Source organism: Nannospalax galili, unplaced genomic scaffold (assembly GCF_000622305.1).
Source record: "Nannospalax galili isolate Female #2095 unplaced genomic scaffold, S.galili_v1.0 scaffold286, whole genome shotgun sequence".
In the NCBI taxonomy this organism is placed as follows: domain Eukaryota; kingdom Metazoa; phylum Chordata; class Mammalia; order Rodentia; family Spalacidae; genus Nannospalax; species Nannospalax galili.
In genome coordinates, this window is record NW_008359442.1 from 2,278,013 (window position 1) to 2,289,424 (window position 11,412).

Genomic DNA, 11,412 nt, shown 5'->3' on the forward strand with positions numbered 1-11,412 from the left:
CCTTTATTGTCTCAGAAACTCTTCAATCAAAACATGTTACATAATCATAAATGGTAAATGGACCAAATAGCATTAAAATCACTACCAAAGGATGAGAAGAGAGCACATCTCTGCAAATGACACCCCCGGCTGACATCATCACCATCGAATTGAGCGAGGCTGGGGCGTGCCAGTTCTCATAACCGTTCTCACAACAGACACTTCCTGCACATTAATTATCACTTCCCAGGATGTCTGCTCTTTCTTCTGTTTTAGTGGGACTTTCAAATGAAATCCGTAGGTTTCTTCTTTCACCTAAGAATGTTTAAGTGTATGACAGAAGCAAGCCAGGGGTTGTGATAGGAGTGAGAAGATGCTAGAACTACCGATGGTTCATAAGCATAACTGAAGATTCAACACAGGGTGTTTCAGGGTACACAGGTTGTATAATATACAGCATATTATACAGTAGAGAGTATGCATACAAGCACAAACACTGTGTCTTTATATATACATGAGATTGTATATATACACAGAAAAGGCAATCTGGTGCTTTTTAATCACCTTGATTTTCAGAAAAAATAAATAAAAGGAAAGCAATCTCAGAAGTTCTCTCAGTTCACAAGCATATGTCTATAGCTGTATTCTTTCAACTGAAGATGCCGGGGACAAGGGGAAGACTCCTGCATTGTGGCAAATTCAGCGGCTTTTCAGTACCGGCCCTTCACGCTTTTGGATTCTGCAAGCGTGTTCACCAAACACCTGTGCTTTTTCAGAGTGCTGTGGATACTTACTTGACAATTCCCTGCCTCCAAAGGAAAGCAAGTTAAAACACAATACAAGTATTAAAAGCTTCTTTCCAAGCATCTATAAACAGTGTTCGAAACATAAGACGTGGGAGGACTGACAAAAACTTCAAACACAGCTGAACACTGGAGGTTGAGCATCTTTCAGCAGATCTAAATCCTTCCAGATTTAGATTTCATTGGAAATGTCACTCTGGGAAACTCTGCTGGGAGGAAATGAGCAGAGGATCTGGGCACATTCACTTACTTTTTGGCCCAATATACTCTTTCTAGTTGGTTGGTTCATTTTGGCTCTGGATGGGAGAACCAGGAAGACAGTGAATGGTACTGGGATTTGGCAAGAGACCCAACAAGTTTAAGAACTGCAAAGGCGAGGGGGCTGATAGGACTGTAGGGAGAACAGGGGCGGGAGGAACAGAGACACACGAGAGGAGGGCCTTGGAAGGACTCAGAGACAAAGGGGAAAGGGTGCTTCCATTTGGCAAGACATGGAGGAAGAGGGCCTGCCAAGACAGCAACAGACTGATAATCTTGAAAGGATGATTGGCAGGAGGCCCAAGGGGAGGCTTGTGAACTCATGTGTGGCTTGCTGAGTAAGGATCCAGCCTTATTCTTGGGCCCCAGTAACGGGGGAGGGATACAGCCGGCTAAAGATCCAACCACATGTGGCACAGTCTCTAGACAGGAAGGGACTGCAGGATTGTCAGCAGCCATGATGCTGAAGAGAAACTTACATTCACTTGACTCTGGAGTGTTCCCTAACACCTCTTCTCACCTCACCAGTGTGGCCCATATGGCCTAGCATTTTTTCTACCTCCTTGTCTCCTCCCAGAGGTGCTGGGCTGAGAGAGCAGGAGAAGGGAGGGAGCGCACAGGGAGCTGAGTGAACAGAAGACTGGAGCTGTGGTCCTTAGGGAAGCTTCTGCAATGACAGAGCTGCTGCTACAGCCAAGGACGAGCCTCACAAACAAGGCTCCAAGAGCCCACAAGAAACAAATAAGGGGGCTTCAGGTTGGGGAAGCTCAGCTTCACTGAGCTACAGAAAGTATGAAATTGTTTTGAGTTTTCAGCCAGACCATGTTCAATGTTTTGTAACTGTTCAGCTTCTAAAATGGACATAAAATGCTCGAAGAATTTTCAAAACATCTTGGAGAATAAATCTAACTACTTTTAACACTTTAACCTGAAGTCATTTTAGAATTTTCTTCCAACAAGATTTCCCAATGGATATGTTTCTGGGAATCACTGAATCCCCAACACAAAACACTATTTGCATATGTGTGGGAAAGAAGGCATGTGCCAATCAGATTTTTGAAGTCTTACATGGAAAGATGAAAAGGAAAGTGGGAGGGCGAGAGGGAGGGAGGGCGAGAGGGAGGGAGGGAGAGAAGGGACAGAGGGACAGAGGGAGGGAGGGAGAGAAGAAGAGAGAGAAGGAAGAAGGAAGAAGGGAGAGGGAGAGAGGCAGGGAGAGAGAGATCAATTTCAATGCTCTAAAATAAACTCAGGTTTAAGGGAAGCCTTTAAAACTATGGAAGCTATATGTTATCAAAACAAAAGGAATTAGATTCTATTAGATCTGTTCCTATGCCTTCTAAAACCATCTTCTCAACTGCTCAGTGGTGATGTGGAGTTAAGTGCAAAGAGTCAGTCTCTGCCCTCTTGAAAATGCTCTTGACTGAATCATAGGACAAAGCACCCTTGCTTGGTCTTCCACCTGGCTACCCCACAGCCTCACAGTTGGCAATTCTAGGTGAATAGAAAATGTTTCGGGAAAAAAAGAAAAGGTCTTGGCTGAAATATTGAGGGCATAAAGGACAGAGTGGAAGAACTAAGTAAAGTTGGGCAAATTATTAAAGAAGTCACTGTCACAGGGGATGAATGACGAACTTGACTGAAGCAGTGATTGAGAAAGGAAAAGCAAATATTGAAATAATTGTCTGCCGGGGATGGAAAGATGGCTCAGTGGTTAAACTGGCTGCTCTTGCAAAGGACCAGGGTTCGATTCCCAGCACCCACATGACAGCTAACAACTGTAACTCCAATTCCAGGGGATTCCAACACCCGGTTCTGATCTCCACAGGCATTGTTCAACATGGGGGCACATGAGCAGACAATACACTCATACACATAAAAAATAAAATATTTTTAAAAGGAAATAATAATCTACTAAATAGGCTTCATTGCTGTTTGTAATTGACTGGCTTTAGTCTCAGCAGAATTCTTGTTTTCTGGCAGGAACATCTGGGTCGATAATGGTTTCACGGATGCGGATGGAAGAGGGGGGGTTTCTAGGAAAGATCACAGCTTCAGCATTGGCATATCAAGAAGCCTAACTAGCTGCAACTTTACCTGGAGGTGGGAGTCAGAGAGATGACCCCGGAATCACCAGCTGATAGGATGACATGAGATAATCAGGGAGAGGGTACAGGGTAAAGACAAGGCAGCCAAAGGTGAAAACGTGAGGACTAACAGGATATGAGGGACTGAGAAGAGAGTGAAAAGGAAGGGGCCAAGCAAGACCATTTCCAAAGGCAAATGAGAGAACTGGGTCCAAACGTGCCCTGTCCCACATGTGCAACTGCTCCATGTGCCCACTGAGCACCCCCACCGAGGCTATTCCTAAGTAAGATGTGCTATAATTGTGAAATATACATCAGGGGGTTGGGGAGATGGCTCAGCGGCTAAGAACATTTGCTGTTCTTCCGAGGACCTGGGTTTGATTTCCAGCACTCACATGGCAGCTAACAACTGTAACTCCAGTTCCAGGGGATTTGACACCTTCTCTGGCCTCTGTGGGACTTGCATACAGGTGGTGCACTTATGTACATGCAGGCAAAACATTCATACACATAAAATAAAAAATACAATATTTAAAATACACATCAGGTTTTTATGACTTGCTAAAAACTGGAAATTTTCTTGTTAAGACAGCATCTCATTGTATAGACAAGGCTAGCCTTGAACTCTAAATTTTCCTGCCTCAACATGTTGAATGTGGGGATTACAGGCTTGTACCACCAAGCTCAGGTATAAAATAATTTTTAAAAGATGATAAACTTGAGGCTGGAGAGATGATTCAGTGGGCAAGAGCACTGGCTCCTCTTGCAGAGGACCTGGGTTTGATTCCCAGCACCCACATGATGGCTAACAACCATCCTAACTCCAGTTCCAGGGGATCTGATGCCCTCTTCTGACCTCTGTGGGCACTGTACAATATGGGTGTACTTACTCATACATGTAAAATTTTAAAAATAATAGTAAATAAAATGTTGTTTAAAAGATCATAAACTAACTCATATTTATACTGATTATAGTTAGAGATAATACTTTAATACATTGGGTTAAATAAAATATATTAAATTTAATTTTACCATCTCTGAACCTTTTTACTGTTGCTTCTAGAAAAATCACATTATATTTTTGTTACCCAAGGTTTCTCTAGAAGAAAGAAGCTCTTCCTTTAAGTAAGGCAGAGATAGGGACACTTGGTAGATTAGGGAACTGGGAAGTCCCCATGTTAGCAGGATGCCGGGGAAGGGAACAGAGGATAGAAGGACTGTGTGAAACCTGGATAAGAATAGGGAAAGGAGGGTGGGACAGGGATGTATAAAATCAAAGGATGTGCTCTTCTCAGAAGAGAGTGGGCTGTAGATGGGAAACACTGGAATCCAGATGCGGCTCCAGCTATGGAGGGGTGGCATAGGAGACAAAAAAGAGGGGAGATGATGAGAGACACGGATGGACAGGAGGCCAGGGTCCAAGCACCAGTGGAGGGTATAGTCTGAAGAGGAAGAGGGACTCATTTCCTCTAGGAAGAGAAGAAAGGAGGTGAGCAGTTTATGCTTGTAGAAGGGTTCAAGACCCAGAGAGAAAGAACAGTTAAGGTGGGGCCGTGCACATGGCCTCTGTTTACTCAGAGGAGGAGAGGAGAAAAGCCACCTGCCAAGACAACTGCCCAGAAGCAGGCTGAGGGGGTCAGGAATCTAGCTGACTGTTGGGGGAGAGCAGAGCGAGTCCACCTGAGGTAAGAATGAAGACAAAGCATCAGTGCAGCAGGCCTGGGCACAGCCAGCAACATGTCATCTCTGCAGTGGTAGTCACACCAATGTGTCTTTTTCTAGCCAGGAAAGTAGATGTGTAGGTTGCAGAAAAATATGCAGGGAGGGAGTCAAGAGGCCTGGGACAAGGGTATTTAAGCAGACAAAAATGGTGGGCCAGGGGAGAGCTGGGAGGATTAGAAAAAAAACGAACATCTTCATGAGACTCCAGGGAGCTATCTAGAGGAGAGATGGTGAAGCTGCTGAGGGAGAGTGGTGGGTGATGATGTCACCAGGGCATGGCAGGAGTGGAGTAGGCCAGGTGGCCATCAGTCAAACTCCTCAGACACAGGAAGTGGATAAATGACAGGAACAGGGGGTGGGAGGTGGGCTGAAGTGGGAGAGTGGGTATGTATAGATGACAGCATATGGTGTGAACTTCAAAGGAGTGGGATGGGGCAGGTTACAGAGCACATCAATAGGCTCTAAACACCCACAAGAGCACACAGACCCAGCTCTGCACAGCCCAGTTCAGGGGACATGAATCATGCTCCTTGACAATCACTTTGGTAAATACCTCCACATTCTGACCCCACAACAGGAGAGAAGGCAAATGTTCCTGGGATTACCCAGTCCCTTCAAATGGAGTATTGGCGGTATGCAGAGGTGAATGAAACATCAAACCCAATTCTGTCGTGTCTGGGAGTTGCTCCCTTTTGATAGAGCAGAGCTCCCCTCTTTTCAAGACACATTGTTCAATCTCCAAGAGTAGGCTTCATTCAGCTAATTACATGGGAGGATTTCCTAGGTACACTAATCTTTTTAAAAATATCATTTACTAGCACCTTACGTCTAGATTTTTATGACCTAGCTCTCTAAAAAGCAGTGAGCTGTTCTACAATGAATGGCAGTTTTAATTTTGCAAAGTTTCAGTTATATAGAAGTCATTGCTTTGCCTCAGACCAGCACAGAAACCAGTGAGTTTGAATAAGGAAAATAATTGATGAAATCAACATTAAATTCACTTAAAATCAGTTAATTCAGTTTTTGGTGATCACCCACCAAAATGCAGACCCCAGAAATTATAGAATGATTAATTCTAGCATTTCAGGGTTTAATAAATACTATAATTTCAGTTCTTTCCACCTACCTTTATAAAAAACAAAAATCTTTCTGTGTTCTACCTGCTCAGATTGAGTACAGGTCTTTCAAGTTTTTTGAGGTAGAGGGAGGAAGGTGAATTGAACCCAGAGAGATTCTCTGGGGAGTCCGGGGCTTGGACATGTGCAGTCATTCTTCCACCATGAGGGCTGGGTTAGCTTGGGTTAACATTTATGCAAACTGTAAGGCCTCTGTATTAGCAGGCTCTTAATCCTGCACCCCCATCCCATTTGTGAGGACCAAGTGTTTCCTCTCTGTCAAGAAGGGTATAGGCTGATCAACATTCCCTGTTTACTGGACTAAGCTTCAAGTGAGGATTCAGCAGTGTTCAGAGGTCTTGGTATGTCAAATTCTGCAGCACTTCTTAGAAAGATTGTAGTTCTTAGCAACTCTGACACTACATGCTTACAAAGCAGCTATTGATCAAGCACGACAAAGGGCCTCTGTGAGGCCTGCGGAGCTGAGGCAAAGGCTATTTACTGTGGTTGACATGATGGTGGAGGGAAAGAGCATTGTCCTGCTTCACCACACCTCTGGCAAGCTTGAAATTCCCACATAGCTACTGATTAAGCAAGGCATTTTTCAAAATTGGGGGCACATTCTCCCAGAAGATTTCTTTCTCCAAACATAGCATAAAAGGTTAGGAGAAAAAAAAAAAAAAAAAAAAAAAAAAAAAAAACTAGGATTGCCTATATATGGTGCTTTGTTTCAACTCGAGGAAATGTGCCTAAACTTTCCTACTTTTTAACACTGTCGCCCAGGAGCATGCTCTCTGTTCTATTATCAATCTGCTGACAAAGAAGCTATTCGTGAAATAACTGTATGTGTTCCGTGGTTACACAGAAGTTTCTTTTTGGTTCCTTTGGCTTATATTAAACAATTTTAAACCAAACAAGCATTTAAATTCCTTATTCAACTATGAAGTAAAACAGACTAAGTTCTTCCATTCACTTACTCATTCAAGAAGCAGTTGTTTGCTATGTGCAAAGCACTGCTTTACCTACACTGGTACCATCACAGACCCCAACTTCAGGCAGCAGAAAGTCCTATAGACAAAATCTGTAATCTGCTAGAACTTTCAGTGTCTCCGTGTTATGGACCAACATAGTAAGGAATTAAAGGAGGCAATTAATTTGGGGCCGAAACAAAAAACCAAAACCAAAACAAACAGAACCTCCATAACATTTCCTTGTAAACACAATAGTGTACAATTTCTTTTATAAACAGATTTGCTTTTTGCTTAGGCTTGTAAGTCTACTCAAAATTCAGAATAAAACTTAGGGTCATATTCATTTAGCTATAGGCACAATTTTCAAAATGTTTAGAAAACCTTAATGCCACAATAGAACTCTGAGGTGATTGATACTTTGGCCGGTGAAGGCACTTGCCTCCGAGCCTGAAAACACCTGGGACTCATGTAGAGGGATGAGAGAACTAACTCCCACACTGTGGTGTGCACACACCCACACATATACAAACATACACAGATACACAAGTAAATCTGATAAAGATTTTTTTTTCTTAAAAGCTCAATATTTGCTTCTCATTTTAAATTATTTTATTTATTAGTCTTAAAATTGTATGTGTATGAGCATATTACCTGCATGTATGTAAATGCACCCATGTTGTACAATGCCCATGAAAGTCAGAAGAGAGTTCTGGATCCCCTGGAACTGGAGTTATGAATGGTTGTTAGCTGCCATATGGGTGCTGGGAATCAAACCCAGGTCCTCTGCAACAGCAGTCAGTGTTATTAACTGCTGAGCCATCTTTCCAGCCCCCTACTTCTCATTTTAGATTGTTAAAACTTCCTTGATTTCTTCAGGAACATATGCCATAGATTTAAGAGTGAATATGACTCAGAAAGACTAAAATATTAATATAAGACAATACTTACAGATTCCTTCTTCAACGGCCCTATTCAGAATAACTCTGACCCTGCCACCTCAGTGCTCTGGGAAAGAGGCAAGCTGGGCAACCCCAAGAAGAATCAACTTACACTGTAAAACTTATTCCTCAAAAACATAGTGACATGTCTACCTTACTATCCAGATATGAGCCCCACACAGGTGTTCCACCTAGTAAGCTCTCAACACAGAGCTCCAAAACACTAAAATACTGCCTGACTGCCCACATTGAAACTGACCCTATCACCCTGCCACTTCAGCTGTACAACCATATCAGTACTATCCAACTTCTGCTCTTTTCCTGTCTTGGTAAATTCTTACACTGCCCATGTGTCGTGGGGCCTGTCACTGCTGTTCTGGCAGCAAACGTTTCCTGCTGAGGGCTGCTGAGGCCAGTGAAGAGTGAGCTTTCTTTGTGGTAGAAGGTAGTTTGTGAAGTGACAACTGGACCTCAGCCCCCAAGATGGTGAACTGGGAAAGAGTTCACTTGGGATGATTCCCCCAAGTCTTGGGGTACCCAAACCCCATGAAAACTGGGTAAGTATCTCTTGTAGGAAAGCTGTGGCCCCTATTTTGCTGGGGAATGGAGGGCCTCTGTAGACATCACCCATTGATGCACATGGAAAGACTGAGAAAGAAGAGTTGCCTGGTCCCCAAGATCCTTCATTGAACACCCACTGTCACAAATTCTCTGACAAAGGGGAAAAATAAAGGGTGGCACCATTGAGATGCAGCCTGGAGGCAAGGGCCTTGGCACTTGTAGCCATTGTTGGGGATTTCCTACAGCCAAGAAGCCACATGGAATCTATATCTTGACGAATGGAAGGGTGCTAATTGCTCAGAGGCAGGAATTTCCATACTATTGTTTAAAGATAGTGTCACCAAGCTCTCAGACTTTGATATCTAATCCAAACGTCCAATCTAAGTCTTGGTAAACTGTCAAGTTTACTCATTAATTAATAATTTATTGAGCATCATCATATAATCTCTATTTTAGAGAGGAAGCAGTAATAACATAGAACTTTGCTTCCACAGAGTTCTGAGAGATCAGAAGAGGTATAGCCAGAGGGAAGACCAGAGGCAGCCACCCACCCCAGTGGACTGGGGAGAACCTCAGACAGTCTGAAGCCTGGGCCTGCTGAAGCCAAAGTCTATCCCTGTAACCCCCTGGCAGACATGCTACACGTGCTAGAATTGATTTGCAGTACTTGCCCCTCCTGAGCTGGTAGACGCATTGCTAGACTCCACTAAACATTTAGGTATGTGTTTGAAGGTAGAAAGATATAGAACAAAATGGCAAGCAAATGGTACAGAAAGCCTGTTGTGCTGGGATATGTCCTCCTAAGTATGGCTCTGTACTTATGAAGGGCATTCTGGGGACACTGGAAGCCGTAATGACACCAAAGAAATGCCATTCACCCCTGCTTTATGTGACCATATCTACAGCTTTCCACGCACTCTAAAATTAAAGGATGTTGACAGCCTCCAGTTTTTGTATTGCATGGTTCCACCTACTGTAAGGACTAGGCAGGATGGTGTGAGCAGAGGGATCAATGTAGAGGTCATTCCCAGGCCACTGTCAGAACGCAGCAGCCATCTGCTTTCCAGATAAATGATGGATTATGCAGAAGTTCAGATATAGGAGGAAATCCAAGGGGAGCTGAGTTTGCTTTGACTCTCACTGAGCCAACTCTTCTATGCAGGTCACAAATTCCAGAACTAAGCAAAAAGAAGAATCAAAAGATGCCAAAGGCAGCACATTTTAGGGAGATGATAGTTATAAAGTTGATACTTACAGGGTCATGAACTGACTTTTGCTTTTAAAAATGGTTCAAACAGAGACTAATTTTAAACTTGAAACTGTATTATGGACCCAAGCTCTGGAAAACAGGTAATAGTTAATACACGAAGTTTGAATGATAAAGTTGAAATGGTTGATCTTGTCAACTTTACAGGATTTCAAATCACCTAGGAGATAAATCTCTGGGCATGTCTGTGAGGAGCTTTCCTGAAAGGTTTAACTGAAGAGGAAGGACCCATCCTGAATGTGGGTGGCGCCATCCCATGTGCCAGGGGTCTGGAGTAAATAAAAGAGAAAGTGAATGGAATGTCAGCATTCACCTCGGCTTCCTGACTGAGGATACAACATGACCAGCTGCCTCACATGCCTGATGCCATGTTTTCCCTCCATGGAGGACTGTGCTTTCAGACTTCGAGTCCAAATATACCCTTCCTTCCTTAAGGTACTCTGATGATTAGCTTTGTGAACTTAACACAACCTAGAATCACCTGGGAAGAGAGTCTTAATAAAGGGCTGTGTGGTAGTTGAATGAGAATATGCCCAATAGGTGAGACCGCCAGAAAGTGTCAAGTTCTGGCCTCCCTCAGGCAGAGGGCCTGAGAACACAGTGGACTGCATGAGAGCTCCCAGATCCTGCCTCCATGTTGTAGTGAGCTTACCCTAATTGCGCCATACCCATCCCCCTGAACTGGGGGATGAATTGGGCTTCTGTGGGTACTCCTGAAAAGCTGATCTGAAGTCATCAGTTCACTCCAAATTAGACCTGAGCGAAGCAGAACACTGCGCCAATCAGCTTTACATAGCCAATAAAGGATCTAAGCACCCCGATAATACAAACAGAAGCACACTTCAACTTAATTCTCATATCAGAATCATAAACAACAAAAGAAAATCACATGCCAAAATCACAACAAAAGAATAATAAAGTGGAAAGCCATAGTGGAAAGCCACTATGTCCCCACAAACTCCACCAATCCTGTAGAAGAGTTCTACAAGGAGAACCCCCTAGAGATAACCCAGGACACTGAATTTAAAAGATCAATCATAAACATGATCAAGGAATTCAACAAATTTAAAGAACACACGAACAAACAAATCAATGAACTCAAAGAAGATAGGGATAAGCTTCTGAATGAATTCACAAAAGAGATAGAAACACTGAAGAAAACTCAGGCAGAAATGAAGAAGTACAGAACTCAATAAGCCAACTTGAAACAGGGGAAAGCCTCACCACTAGAATGAATGAAATGGAAAACAATATCAACACTGGAGGACAAAGTTGAAGAATTGGACCACTCAAGCAAAAATTATGGAAATATTTTAAAAACACAGGAATGGAATATGCAAGAGATGTGGGACACCATGAAAAGACCAAATCTACAGATCACAGGAATAGAGGAAGAAGAAGAATTTCAGATTAATGGTGTTGACCAGATCTTAAACAGGATTGTAGAAGAGAATTTTCAGAAATTAAGGAAAGACATTCCAATACAAATACAGGAAGCACATAGAACACCAAATAGGATCAAAAAAAGAAACTCCCCACGAAATAAAAGAATTCCTGGAATCCAGTGAAAAGGACAATACAACACAACACAACCTCTGGGACACTTTAAAAGCAGTCCTAAGAGGGAAGCTTATAGCTCTAAGTGCCTACACTAAAAAACTAGAAAGAGCCCAAATAAATTACCTAACACTGCAACTCAAGGCACTGGAAA

At 43.0% G+C, this 11,412-nt stretch overlaps 1 protein-coding gene across 2 annotated transcripts in view; it reads right to left on the minus strand.

Moving 5' to 3' along the window:
* The window catches only part of Eml6 (EMAP like 6), a 332,332-nt gene that overhangs the window by 24,684 nt on the left and 296,236 nt on the right, over positions 1 to 11,412 (minus strand). The gene's annotated exons all lie outside the window — the stretch shown is intronic.